General features: G+C 46.2%; 1 long non-coding RNA gene across 1 annotated transcript in view; it reads left to right on the forward strand.

The window, feature by feature from the left end:
- The first annotated feature begins 121 nt into the window (after window positions 1-121).
- LOC115894725 overlaps window positions 122-18,629 on the forward strand; it is a 98,319-nt gene continuing 79,811 nt past the window's right edge. Inside the window, exons 1-2 of the long non-coding RNA XR_004054868.1 lie at window positions 122-652; window positions 5,411-5,529. This is a non-coding gene — a long non-coding RNA (uncharacterized LOC115894725). The remainder of the gene's footprint in view (window positions 653-5,410; window positions 5,530-18,629) is intronic.

Consider the following 18,629-nt stretch of genomic DNA (forward strand, 5'->3'; position numbering starts at 1 on the left):
GGAATACTAGAGCGTCTCAAGCGGCCCCGCCCCTTGTTCTGTTCCAGTTTCCTGGCCTCCATTTTTCCGGAAGCTGTTTTTCTCCTGGGGCGGGACTTCCGGAAGCACGGTGTCAGGAAAAGCCTTTCTGGGGAAGGCGGTTGTTAGGAGTTTGGAGTTTCGCTGAGATGAGCCTGTTGCCACCACATAAGAGCTGTGCCCTCAGGGCACGTCAGCCCCTCAGAGTTTGAGTTTGAGGTGATTGTAGTGGTTGTGAGGATTAAATGTGAGGCCATCAATTGTATTGAGCATTAGCACAGGCGCTTTTGCTAATTTTGTTTCCATTGTAATTCGTATGCATAAATGTTAGAACGTGATCATTTTTACGTGGTGGCGCGCGCGTGTAGGCCAGGGAGGCTGAGGCAGGAGACTCGCTTAAGCCCGGGAGGCAGAGGTTGCGGTGAGCCAAAATCGCGCCACTGTACTGCATCCTGGGTGACAGCAAGAGCCTGTCTCAAAACAAAACAAAAGAAAACAAACAAACAAAAAATTTAGTGTTTTTTGGAAAGAAAAGCAAGAGTAGAGGACAAGCTCTAAAGCAAGAGAGTCTTGACTCATTCGTTAGCTGCGTGATCTTGACCTCTCAGAGCCTCAGCTTTCTTATCTGCAAAACGTGAGTAATAACAACAATAACAGTATCTCCTACTTCAGAATATATTTAGAATTCAGTCACCTGATAATATAGCAATAGCCCTTTGAGTGGCTCTGTCACAGAAGAGGCACCCAGTAAATGATAGAAAATTAAAATACAAAATGTTTCAACACATACACAATATAGCTGACCAGGGACATCACAGAGGTAGATGTTCCAATACCAGCTCTTTGAAAAAAACACCTAATCCCCTCTTCTGTCGCTAATGAGGATTTCTCCCTGAAAGGGATTTCAGTTAAAGTCGCTAGAAATACAGGGAGCTCCCTTAAAAGAGGGAGATAATTGACGTGGAAGGTCCACTCACATATGATTTTTTTAAGATAGTTTACCTGGAAGCTTCACTGAAATATGATTTCTTTTTATAAATACTCAAAAATATCACTTTTATTCAGAAAGTTGGGGAGATTCAAGTCATATAGATTCCTACTCGAAATTCTTGACACCTGACTTTCCAGGATCACATTTTCATATGTAGACCAGTTTCCTCTTGGTTTCTTCAGTTAAGTCAAAACTGCACGTCCCTCTTTCCCCATGTATTTTTGCTCATTAGTGTATTTATTGAGCTGTTTTCATTCAAATATGAAATTTTTTATGAGAGATTACCACCCACTGTGTGAAAACATTTTGTACTTGAAATAACCATCCCAGTGAGGGTCAGGAAAATGCTTCAGATCTACTTTACACAGTTAGAGGGCTTTACAAACTGAGAAGATTATCATACCACCATCTCCATAAGTATTCAAAATAAAAACGATAGTTTTTAAAAGCTGCTTAAGGGCTGGGCACCGTGGCTCATATCTGTAATCCCAGCATTTTAGGAGGCCAAGGCATGAGAATAGCTTCAGGCTAGTAGTTCAAAACCTGCTGTGTGGCCAGGCATGGTGGCTTACACCTCCCAGCATTTTGGGAGGCTGAGGTGGGTGGATCACCTGAGGTCAGGAGTTTGAGACCAGCCTGGCCAACATGGCGAAACCCCGTCTTTACTAAAAACACAAAAATTAGCTGGGAGTGGTTGCATGTGCCTGTAATCCCAGCTACTGGGGAGGCTGAGGCAGGAGAATCACTTGAACCCCTAGAGGTGGAGGTTGCAGTGAGCCAAGATCGCGCCATTGCACTCCAGCCTGGGTGACAGAGGGAGACTCCATCTCAAAAATAAACCAACCAACCAACCAGCTCTGGCAACAAAGCAAGACCTCATCTCTACCAAAAAAGACTAAAAAATTTAAAAATAAGTAAATAAAAATTAGCTGGACATGGTGGCATGCGCCTGTTGTCCCAGCTACTCTGAAAGCTGAGACAGGAGGATCACATGAACCCAGGGGTTTGAAGCTGCAGTGAGCTGTGATCATACCACTTTACTCCAGCCTGGCTGACAGAGTGAGATGCTCTCTACAAAAAAAAAAAAAAAAAAAAAAAAAAAATATTAAAACTGCTTTTAAAAAGTGTAGTGCAATAAAATACTGATTTTCCTGCGATGAGTGCTTTGATCCTTTTTAAAAATATATCAAATTTCACACACACACAAAACATTGGTTCCTCTATTTTATTGGTGCCGTATGTTCATGTCTATCTGTTGGATAATCTCAAACTACTTATCTCAGAATTATAGGAGGAATCACTTTTGGTCATCTACTTATATAAAATTCTGAGGGCTGGATGTTATTCAGGTTGTTTCTAGGGCCCAGTGTACCTTTCTGTGCTTACACTCTGGGTCATATTTTTATTCCTGGTATATGAAGACAATAGCTAGTACTTCTTCAATCTGAGGTTATACTGGAATGTAAATTTCATGAGCCTGCGATTTGTCTATCTGGTTCTCTGCTGTGTCATTAGCTCATAGGACAGAGTCTGGCTTGTGGCAGACGATAAATACCAGGAAATTAGAAACAAGCCAGTAGCTTAAATGAGGTTTTCAATTTACAACTAAGCAGGGCCTAAAATTCAATCAAGACAACAATGAATGTGTTTTCTGAAGGCAATTGGTTTGACTGGTAACTCCAAAAGGACAGTTCAGAGAGTCTGAAACAGAAAAGTGTCTCTGCACTTGCTGGAGTAGAGGCAGCCTGACCATCAGGACAGCAGAGAAAGTGGAAATCGAGGCGACAGACTTTCAGAAGTCAGTGATATCAACAATTAATATAATCCAGCCGCTTCCTCTTGCTTTGAGTCTCTTTTTGTTATTCATTTTGTATATGGGCAGCTTGTGGCTTGAAATAACTTTCAGTCCTTTTGTTGCTCGCAGTTCTCTGCTCCTTGCAGTGGCTGCTGGGTGGCTCAATGGGAGTGGAACCTTTAACATGGCCCCACTCACAGGTGTGGGTCCTGGGTAATGGCTCTGCTGGGGGTGCTTTGGTTCATTTCCCATTGCCTCTTCATCCATGTAGATGGTCTACATTCAGCAGTCAGACTGAGCTTCTTTGAATGGTGGTCAGCCTCCAGGAGGAGGAAGTGAAATTACGGTGCTTCTGAAGAATTAGGCCCAGAAGTCGATGCAAGACACACACAGCAGCCACCTAGATTCAAAGGGAGGAAAATTCTATTCTACCTCTTGAGGGGAGAAGTATCAAAGTCAAATTGCAAAAGGGCCCTTGAAATGGAAAAGTCCAGGCTTTCCTGGAGCCCTCCGATTATTCTAGGGGGTTCTATGAAGAGATGGCTGCCAGGCAGAATCATCTGGCCAATGAATGCGGGGAGCAGTACATTTTCATATGCCTGTAGTTACAAAGGTATAATTCATAACTTGACTTTCTGCCGTACATGCTTGTAAGTGTGGTTGCCATAAGCTAGTCCACTCATCTATGGCCATCTCTTGGGTGTATTCATACATCAGACTTTTGTGCCTACAAAGCTGGGGCAGTTACTGGGATCCTCAAGATCTGGTGATCTGACCAAGGGACACATACTTTGGGACTCAGTCTGAAATACCCTCTGGCCTTCTCCACACAGACGTTCATTCATTGATTCATTCAATACACTCATACACACACACGAGTTTCTAGATGCTGTTCTAGGGTTCTAGATACTGTACTAAGACCTTGGTGTACAGAAAGACCACCAGGGTCTTGCTCTCAGAAAGCTCAGGAAGTTGGTGTCTTGGGCACTAGGATGGGGCCCCAGGGCACACAAGAGAATGTTATAACAGAATCAGGACAGGGATGCTTTTGTCTTCATTGGGTCTGAGGTGTTTCCGGTTTAGAGTCCTAGAAACCCAACAGCTCCAAACTTGATGGCCACAATGCATCAGAGGGAGAATTGGTTTTAGAAACAAAAGTTACTTTGGACTGGGTACAATGGCTCACACCTGTAATCCCAGCACTTTGGGAGGCCCAGGCGGGTGGATCACTTGAGGTCAGGAGTTTGAGACCAGCCTGGCCAACACGACGAAACCCCATCTCTGCTAAAAATACAAAAACTAGCCAGGCGTGGTGGGGGGCCCCTGTAACCCCAGCTGCTCGGGAGGCTGAGGCAGGAGAATCACTTGAACCCGGGAGGTGGAGGTTGCAGTGAGCCAAGATCATGCCACTGCACTTCAGCCTGGGCAATAGAGCGAGACTCAGTCTCAAAAAAAAAGTCTGCAGTCATGTACAGCAGTGTCCTAGACGTTCACATTCACTCACCACTCACTGATGCACACCAGGCAACTTACAATCCTGCAAGTTCCACTCACGGTAAGTGCCTTATTCAGGTGCTAATCTTTTTTTTTTTTTTTTTGAGACAGAGTTTCACTCTTGTTGCCCAGGCTGGAGTGCAGTGGTCCAATCTCGGCTCACCACAACCTCTGCCTCCTGGGTTCAAGCAATTCTCCTGCCTCAGCCTCCCGAGTAGCTGGGATTACAGTCATGCACCACCACACCTGGCTGATTTTTTTTTGTAATTTTAGTAGAGATGGGCTTTCTCTGTGTTGGTCAGGCTAGCCTCGAACTCCCATCATCGGGAGATCCACCCATCTCAGCCTCCCAAAGTGCTGGGATTACAGGCGTGAGCCACCATGCCCGGCTTAGGTGCTAATTTTTTATACCACATTTTCACTGTATCTTTTCCATGTTTAGATAGATTTAGATACAGAAATACTTACCATTGTATTACAATTGCCTGCGGTATTTAGTACAGTCACATGCAGCACTGGTTTGTAGCCTAGGCGCAATAGGTTGTACCATACAGCACAGGTGTGCAGTAGGCTGCACCATGTAGGTTTGCATTTGTGCCCTCTGTGATGTTTGCACAATGACAACATTCCCTAACAAGGCATTTCCCAGAATGTATCCTTGCCATTAAGTGATGCATGACTCTACACCAGAAACCAGAAAGAAAGAAGAAAGGAAAGTAACTCAGCCTGGCTCAGGCTTGGAGAGGCTGCAGCTCTGTCGTAATTAATGCCACCCAAGCTTTGTCACCTTTTGAGCCTCAGGGCCAAGCAGGTGCCCAGGAATTCGTGGAGCTCAGTTAGTGTTTACTGAGGGCATGGAGCATCTGCCCAGCCTGAGTCACCCCAGGCTGCCATCCCCAAATACGACAGACTGAGTGGCTTCCCCAAGACATCAATTTTCTCAGTTCTGGAGGTTGAAAGTCCAAGATCAAGGTGTGGGCAGGGCTGGTCTCTCTCTCCTGAGGCCTCTCTCTTTGCAAATGGCCTTCTTCTTGCGGTATCTTAATGTGGTCTTTCCTTTGTGCTCACATGCCCTGGTGTGTCTCATGTGTCCTAATCTCCTCTTCTTATAGGGACACCTGTGAGCTTGGATTAGGATCTACCCTAACAGCCTCATTTAATTAATCACCTCCTTAAAGGCCCTATCTCCAAATGTCGCATCGTGAGGTACCGGGGGTTACAGCTTCAACAGGTGAGTTTTGACCAACCTGGCCAACATGGTGAAACCCCGTCTCTACTAAAAATACAAAAATTAATCAGGCATGGTGGTGGGCACCTGTAATCCCAGCTACTGGGGAGGCTGAGGCAGGAGAATTGCTTGAACTCGGGAGGCGGAGGTTGCAGTGAGCCGGGATCATGCCACTGCACTCTCCAGTCTGGGCGACAGCCTGGGCGACAGAGCAAGAATCCGTCAAAAAAAAAAAAAAAAAGGAATGGTGTCAGAGAAGGCTTCTCACAGAACATATGGCACGATTAGGATTTAGAAAAAATTGAGAGATTTCCAGGATGGCAAGATGAGGAAGGCTATTCTATCCAGAGCTGGCAGCATGGAGACAGGAAAGGTAGGAGTGTGCCAAGAAGCGATAGGATACACAGCAGTTCACTGAGGGTTCAACGTCATCATAAGCGCACTTTCCACACACGTGTCCAGATCACCTGCTCCTCCCAGCGCTCTTGTGAGGTGTAGCCTATTACTATTCTCATTGCACAGATGAGAAACTGAGGCTGAAAGGGCTTAACTTGCACAAGATTACAAAACTATGCAGTTAGCATGCACACCCCGGCTGCTTAGTTGCTGAGTTCACATTCCTCCCAAGCCACTATTTCGCCTCAAACAGTTGCTATTACTGTAGGATACATTCAGGATGAAGTAGGATGAAGGAGGGTTGGCGAGGAGGCTGGCAATCGGCGAAAATCACAACATGAAGGACGTTGGAGGTTTCCTTTTATCCTTTCATCCTGCAGTCCTGCAGTCCTGCGGTCCTGCCTCCAGTTCTCCCGGGTCAGAGGACCGGGCGCAGAGGACTGGGCGCAGAATCGGGTCCTGGAGGAGTGCAATGCGCGCCCGTGGTCACTAGAGGGCGCAGAAGCGCCGGTCCTGGGGAAGGCTGAGCCAGGAGGCGGGATCTCAGATCCCTGCGAGTTTGATTTATTCTCAGGGATCTGAGAATTCTAGAATTCTTCAGTTTAGCACTTTCCACTGAAGGTCTTGTAAAATCATGCACACAATCACTGCAGGGCTGAGGGAGACCCTTACATAACTAGGAATGCCCCTCGAGTCAGTGTCCACGTTTGCATTCCTGTTTATGGCGCTAATGGTGCCACATGATCCCCAAAGGACCAGAGTTTACTGTTTAATTCTTCACTCAAACTGGAGCTCAGAGATGCGTTCTCAGGGGCCTCAACGTGTGTGTGTGTGCCTGTGTGTATGTGTTGTGTGTGTATGTATGTGTGTATGTGTGTGTGGTGTGTGTATGTGTGTGGGCTGTGTGTGTGTCTGTATGTGTTGTGTGTCTGTGTGTGTGTGTGAATGTAGGTGTGTATGTGTGTGTATGTGTGTATGTGTGGGTTGTGCGTGTATGTGTGTGTGATTGCATGTACGTGTGTATATATGTGTGTGTATGTGTGTATGTGTGGGTTGTGCATGTATGTGTGTGTGATTGCGTGTACGTGTGTATATATGTGTGTATGTGTGTATGTATGTTTCTCTGTATGTGTGTGTGTGTGAATGTAGGTGTGTATGTGTGTGTATGTATGTGTGTATGTGTGGGTTGTGCGTGTATGTGTGTGTGATTGCATGTATGTGTGTATTTATGTGTGTGTATGTGTGTATGTATGTTTCTCTGTGTGTGTGAGCGTGTGTATGTGTGTAAGTGTGTGTATGTGTGTGTCTTTCATTTAATTGGGTTCTTTATGTTACTCGCATTTGGGAAATGCCAGTGCAGGATCCCAAGCTCCCTGGAGGTATCCCTGGAGGTGAGCCCAGGTGTGTCAAGGTGTCCCGTGCAGAGACAGTAACAACCCGGGGTGTCAGGAGCTGTCCAGGGAGGAGGGTGAGGGTGGTGCGGCTGGTTTCTGTGGAGACAATGTGGTGCAGTCAGGGGTTCATGGACTTTGGGGTGCTGAACCTGACCCAGAGCAGCCAGGTAACCTTGGGCAAATGTCTTAGCCACTCTGCACCTTGCCCTCCAGGATTGCCATGAGGATGAAAGGAGGTAGTAGAGGTAAGGAATAGGCATCTCTCCATCCTTCTCCTTTCCCCCATCCTCTCCCTCTCTTTCCAGCCCCCTCTCTCCCTCCACCTCATTCCCTCCCTCTCTCCTCTCTCCGTCTTCCTTCCTTCCTCCGCCTCTCTTCTTTCTCCCTCATTCTTCCTCTTTCTTCTCTCTTCCCCTCCCTTTCTCTCCTTCTTGTTCTTTCTTTCCTTCTCTCTCTCCCTCCCTTGCTCCCTCTCTTCCTTCTCTCCTTCCCGTTCTCTTCCTCCCTTCCTTTTTTCCTTTCTCTTTCTCTCCCTCTCCTTTCTTTTTTCCTTACTCTCCCTCCCCTTTTCTGTCTCCCCATCCCTTTCTCCCATTTTCTCCTTCTCTTTCTTTCCCTCCCTCCCTCCCTCCCTCCCTTCCTTCCTTCCTTCCTTTCTTCCTTCCTTTTCTTTCTTCCTTCCTTCCTTCCTTTCTTTTTTTTTTGACAGGGTCTCGCTCTGTTGCCCAGGTTGGAGTGCAGTGGCGAGATCTCAACTCACTACAACCTCCTCCTCCCAAGTTCAAGCCATCCTCCCACCTCAGCCTCCCAAGTAGCTGGGACTACAGTCTTGTGCCACCACGCCCAGCTAATTTTTGTATTTTTAGTAGAGATGAGATTTCTCCATGTTGGCCAGGCTGGTTTCAAACTCCTTGGCTCAAGTGATCTGCCAACCTCGGCCTCCCAAAATGCTGGGATTAGGATGTGATCCACCATGCCCGGCCCTTTTCTCTCTTTCCCCCACTTTCTCTTTCCCTTGCTCCCTCGCGTCCCTTTTTTCTTTCTCCCTCTCCTCTTTCTCCCTCTTTTCTTCTCTCTCTCTCTCTCCCCCTCCCTCTCTCAATCTCTCTCAGTTTCCCCAGGTTCAGAATGCTTTCCCATTTCTTTTTCTGGCAGTTAATACACCAAGTTGTCATCATTTACTTGTTATATGTCTTTCTAGACTGTGGCTTCAATAGGGGCAAAGGACAAGGAGTTTGTATCTCATTCTAAGGGAACAGGAAGCCTCCAGAGGGTATATGAGCAGACAATGGAATGATTAGGTTTTCATCTTCAGAGGCTGGCTCTTGCTGCTGTGTGGAGAGGAGGCAGGGAGGACACAGGGGCACAGTGGGCCTGTAGGGGCCGGCTTGTAACCTGGACGGAGGTAGGAATGGCAGAGATGAAGAGAAGTGCGCAGATCAGGACCTGGTTTCACACGGAACCCTCAGAGCCTGCTGATGGACGACGGATATAGTCAGGGGAAAACAATAGTCAGGAATCAAGGAGAGCTCCAAGGTTTTGACCTGGCCAAGTGGGCTGATGAAGTTGCCTTTTGTGGGGAGAGTAAAAGACAGATGAGGAGCAGATTTTGGGTAAAAAGCAAGCGTTCTGTCTTCCACGTGTCATATTTGGATTGCCAATTGTACGTAGACCCAGCACATGCTCTGTTCTACCCCTGACTCTGGAGTTCTAGGAGAATTGAGGATTCGGGACATAAAACTGTGGTTCACTGACATTCGGATGTTGTATAAAGCCATGGGGCTAGCTGAGACCCCCTAGGGAGAGTCATCTCATATAGTGAAGAAGACATGTCCCAGGCCCAGCCTGGAGACTGTGACATTCCCAATATTGAAACTTAAGCAGAGGAGTTGGAGCCAGGAAAAGGAGGCCAAGGAGGAGCTGCCAGTGAGTCACTGGAAAACCAGTAGCACGTGGAGTCTCAACAAGAAGAAATGAAAGCATTTAAGCAGAGTGAAAATTTTGGCAAGTGCTGCTGAGACGTCAGATTTCATATGAACACAGGTGGGCAAATCACCCCCACTCTGCATGCTTAGCTACCGGTCATGGCACCCTTCCTTCCCCACGCCCCTCCCCACTTCACCCAGCACCTCAGCATCCTTCTCAACATAGTGTTATTTTTTCTTATTTTATTTTTCTTGAGATGGAGTCTCGCTCTGTTGCCCAGACTGGAGTCCGGTGGCGTGATCTTGGCTCACTGCCCCCTCCATCTTCCAGGTTCAAGCCATTCTCCTGCCTCAGCCTCCCAAGCAGCTGGGACAGCAGGCAGCCCCCACTATGCCTGACTAATTTTTGTAGTTTTAGTAGAGATAGGGTTTCGCCATGTTGGCCAGGCTGGTCTTGAATTCCTGACCTCAGGTGATCTGCCCGCCTTGGGCTCCCAATGTGTTGGGATTACAGACGTGATCCACTGCACCCAGCCCATTTATTTATTTCTAATTTTTGCCATAGACGGAACAAATCAACACAGTGTTTCTGGAAACCACTACTCATGGACTGAAGATGGCATGTAAATGAAATCTATTTGCCATTCTTTGTGTAATCTCATCTCCCAGCTATCTAGATGAAGACATTGCATCCTAAAGAGATAGTTACCTTGGCAATACTTCACCACTACACATCCAGTATTCACCTTTCAGTCTAGCAGTGTAGTGATAGGGCCATGAGGAAAGACGTATTTGTGTGGATTCTATGACATTTTTGTGGAATCCTTCTGCTGTTAGTCAGGGTTCTCCAGAGAAACAGATAGGATGTGAAGATGAAACGATAGATACATAGACTAAATAGATGATAGATTTAGGTATCATCTACCAGATAGAGGTAAATAGATGATAGATTTAAATATACCTAGAACCATAGATGATAGATAAATATAAATATAAATATAAATCTTTTATTATTTATTTGTTTGTTTGTTTGTTATTTTTTGAGACGGAGCCTTGCTTTGTTGCCCAGGCTGGAGTGCAGCGGCGCGATCTTGGCTCACTGCAACCTCCGACTCCTGGGTTCCAGCTATTCTCCTGCCTCAGCCTCCCAAGTAGCTGGGATTACAGGCATGTACCACCACGCCCGGCTAATTTTTGTATTTTTAGGGGTTTCACCATGTTGGCCAGGCTGGTCTCAAACTCCTGATCTCAGGTGATCCACCCGCTTCAGCTTCTCAAAGTGCTGGGATTACAGGCGTGAGCCACCGTGCCCAGCCAGATACATAGAAATCTTTTAATAAATATTTTAAGGAATTGGTTACAGTGATTGTAGAGATAGACAAGTTCAAAATCTGCAGGGTAGGCCGGCAGGCTGGAGACTCAGTGAAGAGTTGCTATTCAAGGCTGAGGACAGCCTGCTGTCAACATTCCTTTTTCCTTTGGGAAGGTCAGTCTTTTCTTGAAAGCCTTCAGCTGATTGGATGAGGCCCACCCACACTGCAGTGAGTCCTCAGCTTTACCCAATGTCCACTGATTTAAATGTTAATGTCACCTAACAGATCTCTCACAGAAACATCTAGAGTAATGTTTAACCAAATACCTGGCTACCACGACCTAGCCAAGTTGACAGAATGAACCATCACACTATTGGTTGACATTGGTTACTTCTAAGAAACTGAGTTAAAAGTGGTCTCGTTTGATGTCGCAAGGAGGGGTAGGGGTAGAAAGAGCAATCCTGGTGGATGCTGGCTGTCCCTGGCTGAGGAAGCGTACCTCCACCCGCCGTGGTGAACTTGGCTTTGGTGATTTTAAAAGCACCGGAAAACTGAGTGCCCTCATGAAAGCAGTAACAGTTACAAATTACTGAGCACTTACTGTGTACTCGGCATCCTGCTAGGTGCTTTTCATGGCTTATCTTGTTTGGAATTACTGTGGTCCCATCTGGCAGACACAGTGCACAGCTTTGCCCTGCCTGGGGTCAGCTACCTCCTCAGGCCTCTAACCCAGGAAGTTGGCTGGACACCAGGCCCATGTCTCTGGGACCCACCGATCTCTCCCAGCCCTGCTCCACAAGTTGGGAGATGTTTTTCAAGAGAGATAATGAGCAGGAGTTTCTCTTCTCCTTCCTTAGCTTTCACTCAAACTTTTTGTCCTCTTCATTTCCTCAGGGGCTTAGGCTTTTGAAACCAAATCCTGGAAGACTTCTTTGTTCTCAGCTCTCTCTTCTGCCTAGTCCCTCCCGAGAGTGGGCCTAGCTGTTTGGTGAGGGAAGGGCACAGGAGGACTTTTCTGGGAAGAAAAAAATTGGTTAATATTTTTTAAGACATTACCCCACCTCGTTGGTGACAGTCGATCATTTCAGCATATCTCCTTTCCTGGCCATATATTTTACTTTCTTTTCCCTTCTGTCCCTGCTTCCCTGCACCTCCATAATGTCATAAAGGAAGGGAGATGAGCTCAAAGCTTTGAATATACCTGACCATTACTGACTCAAGACAATGCTACAGGCTCCTGCTTTATAAGAGAAAAAGAATTCATGGAAGCTTTTCTGGAATGCGGCTTTATGTTCATATTCTACCCACCCCCTCTCTCTCTCCTCATAACTAAAGGGAGCTGGTAGCAACCACCCTGCTTTGCAGCTCAGCTGGTAGAATGCCTGGAGAGCAGCCAGTGGCCTGGGTTCAATCTCCTGATAAGTCATCAATTTCTTTCTCACCCAAAACATCTGGTTTGGGATCCTGAGTTATGAGCTAATATTAAATATAAAAGTTTATAGCATCACATATATAATGCTGTTGATTAGAAACATCAAGAAAAGTAATTGACTGGAAGGGACTTGGTGTGACCAGCTGCCTGAACATCTGGATGGGATCCAAGGGGCCTGAATTGAATTCCCAATTCATCCATTCGTTCTTGGCCAGCAGTATCTGGTTTGGAATCTTTAGAGATTTGACTCTCCTCCTTGGCTATGGCTTTTTCTCAATGCTTTATATATAAGCATGTGAATGTGTGTTTCAGTTAACTGAAAAAAGCTAAAATAAAATCATTGTGGTTTTTATCTTCTCTTGCATCTGTTCATTAGACATTTATGGTTTTTATGATTTCCCGAGCCTCATCATGTTACCAGCAGTGAACACTAGGGGGCAGTGTACACTCATGTTTTTCCTCCACGGGCTAAGATTTCTGAAAAGTGTCCCAATCCACCTCTCCATCTGGTTTGCAGTTGAGTTGCCCAGGAGCGGGAAGGGTTCCTACCAGCATGGGCCTTTGTTCTCAGAAAGCTTCTCTGAGATACATTACTTAGATACATCCGTAAAATCCCTCAGTCAACTGTACCCCGGTGACCTATAGCCTGAAGTTAATCAAGCCTTTTCGTGACAGCCTATGTTCTGTTTGCTGAATAGCTGCCTCTCCTTCCTTTCTCTTTTCTGTTGGGTTTGGTTCCTGCCAGAACAACAGGGATTTGCCCATCTCCCCTGACACATTCCGGTCCAAGGTTTAAGCAGGGCAGTCATTTCCTTACTGGAATCCCTTCCCAAACAGCTTCCTCCCAAGCTATCAGGCAGAAAGTATTTTGCATCTCCTGTGCCAACTCGGGCCGAGGTAGCTGCTTGGAGTATTGTTTTGAGAAGGTCTCAGGGTCCAGGCTCAAGAGCAAGAATGCTATGCTCGATTGGTAATGTCTTCCTCCCTTCCCTTCCCTTCCCTCTTTCCTTCCTTCTGTTCCTCCCCCGCTCCTTTCCTCCCTTCTCCCCTCCACTCCTTCCTCCTTCCTTTCTTGCTTGTTGAATTCCTTTGAAGAGCCAGGTTACTGGGCTAAACATTTCAATAGTGGACAAGATCGTCTTGGTTTCTGCCCTCACAGAATTTACAAACCAATAAGAGAGACAGTGAAAAAACTGGGCACGTGGTAAACGCTATGCTAGGGAAGCAATCGTGTGCTGTGGGGCACGTGGAAGAGGTACCTCACCCAGTCTTGGGCGTGAAAGATGAAACAAGGATGCATACCATAAAACCAAGGAGGGAAGGGGCAAAGAGACAAGAGTCAAGGGGGAAATGTTAGAGCAGAAAAATGCAGGCAGCTCTCGCTTTTCACTTTGCTGCTCTGAGTCAATCTTTGACTACAAACCACCCATATCCCTCACCTGCGGATGTCTTAGGTGGCTTTGGCCTATTAGAGTGGCAAAGTTTACTGCCTGCAGGGGCCAGGAAGGTAATATGGGTGATCCAGAGGATCAGAGCAAGCCAAGTCTCCGTGCTCCATGGGGGGGGGCGGTGCTCTGTCTTGGGCCAGGCAGTGGTGGCTCTGTAAAATGCAGGCTCAGACGGTATCAGATATCGGGAGTGTTTTGCAATGGAGGCTGAAAACTAGATTTTATGTGAAATTTTCTGAAAATATTTACTAACACTTTATGGGCCAAAAAGCTTAGGCATGAAGGCAAGTTTGGGCCCTTTAATGGCGCCTTTGCGTCAGTGTCCGCCACCTAGTGGTGGATGTGAGTTGCTTCACTCTGTTTTTCTGTAACAGCAGCCGGAACCAACTTCCTTCCTTGCTCCCTTCTTAAATTTGGCTTTTGATTTACAAAAAAAAAAAAAAAAAAGAAAATTGTTATGAAACGTTTAGAGTGCCACCCTGATGGCAGTTTTGAGCCTTTCTCTTCCGGAAATCAGTGAAATTGAAGTTGGGGGCGGATGGGGGTGATGTTGAGACGGTTGTTCAGGACTTGGTTGGGGGGGTGATGACAGTGACAGGCTTGAACACCTGCTTTGCTGGTGTGAACTTGCAGGCTGATTCCAACCGATTGAATGAAATATGATTAACATCTTGACCTGTCTGGAGTCCAGATCCAGAGACTTCGAGTGCTCCTTGCAACTTTAAGGATATATGATTCCATCGTGAGAGTGGGCCTTCTCAGCCAGGGTCTCCAGAGCCTTAGGGCTTTTTTCTGAATGGGCTTCATGGTGGTCTTTGAGCCCCCTCGAAATTGTGTGCAAAAGTGTTTGCTTGTGCATTTTTCTTGGAGAGAGCTGCTAGCCTGAGTCAGGTTCTCAAAGGGCCTATAACTCAGGAAGGGGAAAGGCAAGGCTGAAAAATGGGTTTCTCAAACTGAATGAGTACCCCAATGCTTGTTAAAATGCAGACTGTGGCCGGGTGCAGTGGCTCATGCCTGTAATCCCAGCACTTTGGGAGGCCAGCATGGGTGGATCACGACGTCAGGAGTTCAAGACCAGCCTGGCCAACATGGTGAAACTTTGTCTCGACTAAAAATACAAAAATTAGCTGGGCACGGTAGTGGGTGCCTGTGATCCCAGCTACTCGGGAGGCTGAGACAGGAGAATCACTTGAACCTGGGAGGCGGAGGTTGCAGTGAGCTGAGATCACGCCACTGCACTCCAGTCTGGGTGACAGAGGGAGACTCCATTTAAAAAAAAATGCAGATTGCTGGGTCCCACCCCCAACATTGCTGATTCAATAGGAGTGGGGTGGGACCCCAGAAATTGCCTTTCTAGCAAGTTCCCAGGTGATCAGACCACAGGGTGCAGACTCCTGATGGAAAGCAACAGCACTTAGAGAACAGGTCTCATGCGTTCTGCCCTGATGCTGGAACTCATAGTTGGGAGTCTTGCTTTCAAGTACAAAGCAAAAAAAAGAAAAAAAGAAAAAAAGAAAAAAAAAAGCACTGTGTTTTATTTCTTGATGCCGCCTAACTCCTGATCCCATCCTTTGCTTTGTCAAAAAACACTTTAAAGATTCTGGGCAACAACTCTTCCTTTTGGATCTTTGACTTAATGACTTGCTGCTTAGAAGCCAAAGACAGTGAGCTGGCTTCTGGAGAATGGGAGGCTGAGGAGTGTGATGGCGCCGTAACAAGGATAGGCAGTATCTAAGGGCACTATAATCATATACACATTAAGAATATATTATATATCCTTAAAGTTGCAAGGAGCACTCAAGGTCTTTGGATCTGGACTCCAGAAAGTTCAAAGTGTTAATTGTATTTCATTCAGTAGATTGGAATCAGCCTGCAAGCAGCAGAGATGCGTACTGCCTGTCTCCTTCCACACCACTGCCACTGCATTAGAATTTGCTCAGAGGCGTATCTTGGTGGTGGTGGCATGAATTGGTTCTGAGGGACATATCCCATGTCCCCTTAGTACCCTTGCATGATGCACCTAAAGTTTGTCAAAGGAATAACTAAGACCCCTTTCAACTCTAGGAATTTCTGAAATCTGTGAAAAAGACACATCAGAATCTTTAAATCCTATTTCCAGGTAATCTTTGTCCACCTGCCATGTCTGCTTTCCTGGGGAAAGCTCATAGCCTTCCGCTGAGAAAATCACCTTGACGTAGAGAAAATCATCATCCAAAAAGAATTCAGCCCTCATTGCATGTTAGATGCCTTCCTTGCCAAGGGCACTAAATGTGCCAACAGATGTCAATGTGCTCTGGGAGGTCTCATTTGCATAGTGTGAGGCTCCAAGAATAATGGGGATCCAGGCCTCCCATCCTTCTCTCCATGGAAACTGGGAAGGTTCCAAGCTTCTAGCACAGCACTCGAGGTGGCCAGAGCTTTGAGGGAACCTGAGTAGAGTATTTGGCCTGCAGAGTCTGGGCCTGTGGAAGTCCTCCATCACTTGACTTCCTATCTCTACCTTCTCTGTTTCGAACTGTCCCTGTCTGTCTGTCTGCAAAATTAAAAGGTGGATGTTTACCTCTCGAGATTGTTGTTTGAGGAAGTGGAATAGCACGCATGAAAGGGCTTTGGGATCTCTGTGAAGTGGGCTCTGCAAAGTAGGAGAGGGTGGGTTGAATTTTCCAGATGGCAGAAATAATAGTCCTCCAAGAGGTTAGGACTCTCCAGTACTTTAGTGGTGGCCAGATGTACCTAATGATGTGTCTGGTGGGATCCCTTTGCAGCCAGGAGCTGAGTCAGTGGGTAAAGGGTAAAGTACTCAGGGATGGGATAAGCAAGCTGCCTCCCTAACTTAGGGAAAATGGAATTTTACGAGGGGAAGTCACTTTTATCTTTGTAACTGTTCTGCCCTCCACTAGGTGCTGTATGCTGAGAGTGCTTGGGAGTGGGGAGTGTATTAGTCCGTTTTCACCCTGCTGATAAAGACAGACATACCTGAGACTGGGAAGAAAAAAGAGATTTAATTGGAATTACAGTTCCACATGACTGGGGAGGCCTCAGAATCATGGTGGGAGGCAAAAGGCACGTCTTACATGGTGGTGGCAGGAGAAAATGAGGAGATGTAAAGGCGGAAACCCCTGATAAAATAATCAGATCTCGTGAGACTTATCCACTACCACAATAACAGCATGGGGGAATCCGTCCCTGTGCTTCAAATGATCTCCCACTGGGTTGCTCCCACAGCAGTTAGGAATTATGGAAGTACAAATCAAGATGAGATTTAGGTGGGCACACAGCCAAAACGCATCAGGGAGATAGGGAAGGGCTGCTTTGATCCCTGTTCTTTTTGGAAATAGAAAGGGGAATGTCTCAGCATTTTCGGAGAGAACATGTGGACCAGGAAGATTCTGGTTTCACAGAATAGCGGGGAGGATGCCACTGCAGGATATTGCAGGTTCACCTCCCTGTACTTTTCTGGGTGTCCCAGCATTAGATGAAGGAGAGAGGCAGAGTCATGTGGGGAAAGAGCCCTGGATGGGAGTCAAATCCTTCAGCTCTTGTCTCTGTTAGGGCAGAACCTAGGTATGATTTGGGACAAGTCTGTTCATCTCTCTGAGACCCTGTTTCTGAAACAGGCCCAATTTCCTTATAGAACTAATATTTATGACTTTTTTTTGAATAAACAGAGAAATTGACCCTCCTGTTGTTGAAATGTGAAATTTCCATTTGTCTCATTTTAGTTCCTCCTCAAGAAACCAACCATCAAGCAAGGGACTAAAACTCATCAAATCACTGCATCCAGATAATGAGATGCCAGGCCCCTCATCCATTCTGATTGCTTCATTATTCCTCCCTAGTTCCTGTTTTCCCATCTTCCCTGCCATTTTAGTTTCCCTCCGATTTTAGTTTGTTGGAGAGACAGATTTGAGGCTGATCTCTCATTCTCCTTGGCTGTTGCAGGTGATTAAAGTCTTCTCCAGTTGGCAATACTTGTTGTCTCAGTAATTGGCTTTCTGTGCAGTGAGCAGTGGGACCTAGACAAAAACCCTGGCATTTTGGTAACATTTGCAGATCCATAAAGTGAGAGCATTGGATCTGATTCCTTAATAAAAATGGAAATCTAGCATTCTTGCTTTTCTCTTTAATAGGGAGGATTAGAGAATTTAGAAATTGAAAATAGTTTTTTTTTTTTTTTTTTTTTAAACACTTGCTTTCAAGTTTATTGAGGTATCATTCCCATACATGAATGCATCAACTTTAAGTGCAGTGGATGAGTTCTGTCAGGGGCATATGCCTGAGTAAGCACTACCACTGTCAGGAGATAGAAGGTTTCCTCCCCCGGGATGATTCTCTGTGTCCCTTCCCAGGCAGTCCTGTCATCCCCTCCTGGTCCCAGGTGACCTCTGCCACTTCTGACTTAAACCTAACTTTTCTGCATGCTCACTGTGTTAGTGCCCCATTGCTGCCAGGGAAAACTGCCACACAGTTAGCTCAACACAAACATATTCACTTACAGTTCTGGATGTCAAAAGACTAAAGTGGATTGACAGGGCTACCTTCCTTCCAAAAACTTTAAGAGAGAATCTGTGTCCTTGACTTTTCCACCTTGTAGATGCTGCCAGCATTCCCTGGCTCATGGCCCTGCATCCCTTCAATTTGCTTCCATCACCTCTCCCTCTCTGACTCTGAACTCTCCTGCCTCCCTTTTCTAAGGACCCCTGTGATTAGAGTGGGCCCTCTTGGATAATCCAGGATTATCTCCTCATAGCAAGATTCTTAAGTCAACCACATCTGCGGAATTCCTTTTGCCATGTATTCATAGGTTCTGGGGATTAGGATGTGGACACCTGTAGAAGAAAGGGAAGGGGTTGTTGAGCCCACCACAATTACACAGCCCAGGAAAAACATCCAAGCTGACAGCCAACCTTTCCAGATCAGACTTCCCATCAGGGGGCCACATTTATCTTCTCAGCCACATCTGCTTTTCTGCTTCAACCTCACAACACAAGGAGGCTTTCTTCCTATTCAAATAAAAATAGGACCAGCTAGTATTAATTCTTCATCTCATATGTGCTAGACACTTTTCTAAGCACGTTATATACCCTTAACTCACTTAATCCTCACAGCAATTATATTAAGTAAATGTCATTTTTATTTCTGTTTTGTCACTGAGAAAATTGAAACACCAGAAGCCTAAGGAGCTTTCCCAGGTC

The sequence above is a fragment of the Rhinopithecus roxellana genome, chromosome 19 (genome assembly GCF_007565055.1).
Source record: "Rhinopithecus roxellana isolate Shanxi Qingling chromosome 19, ASM756505v1, whole genome shotgun sequence".
Classification (NCBI taxonomy): domain Eukaryota; kingdom Metazoa; phylum Chordata; class Mammalia; order Primates; family Cercopithecidae; genus Rhinopithecus; species Rhinopithecus roxellana.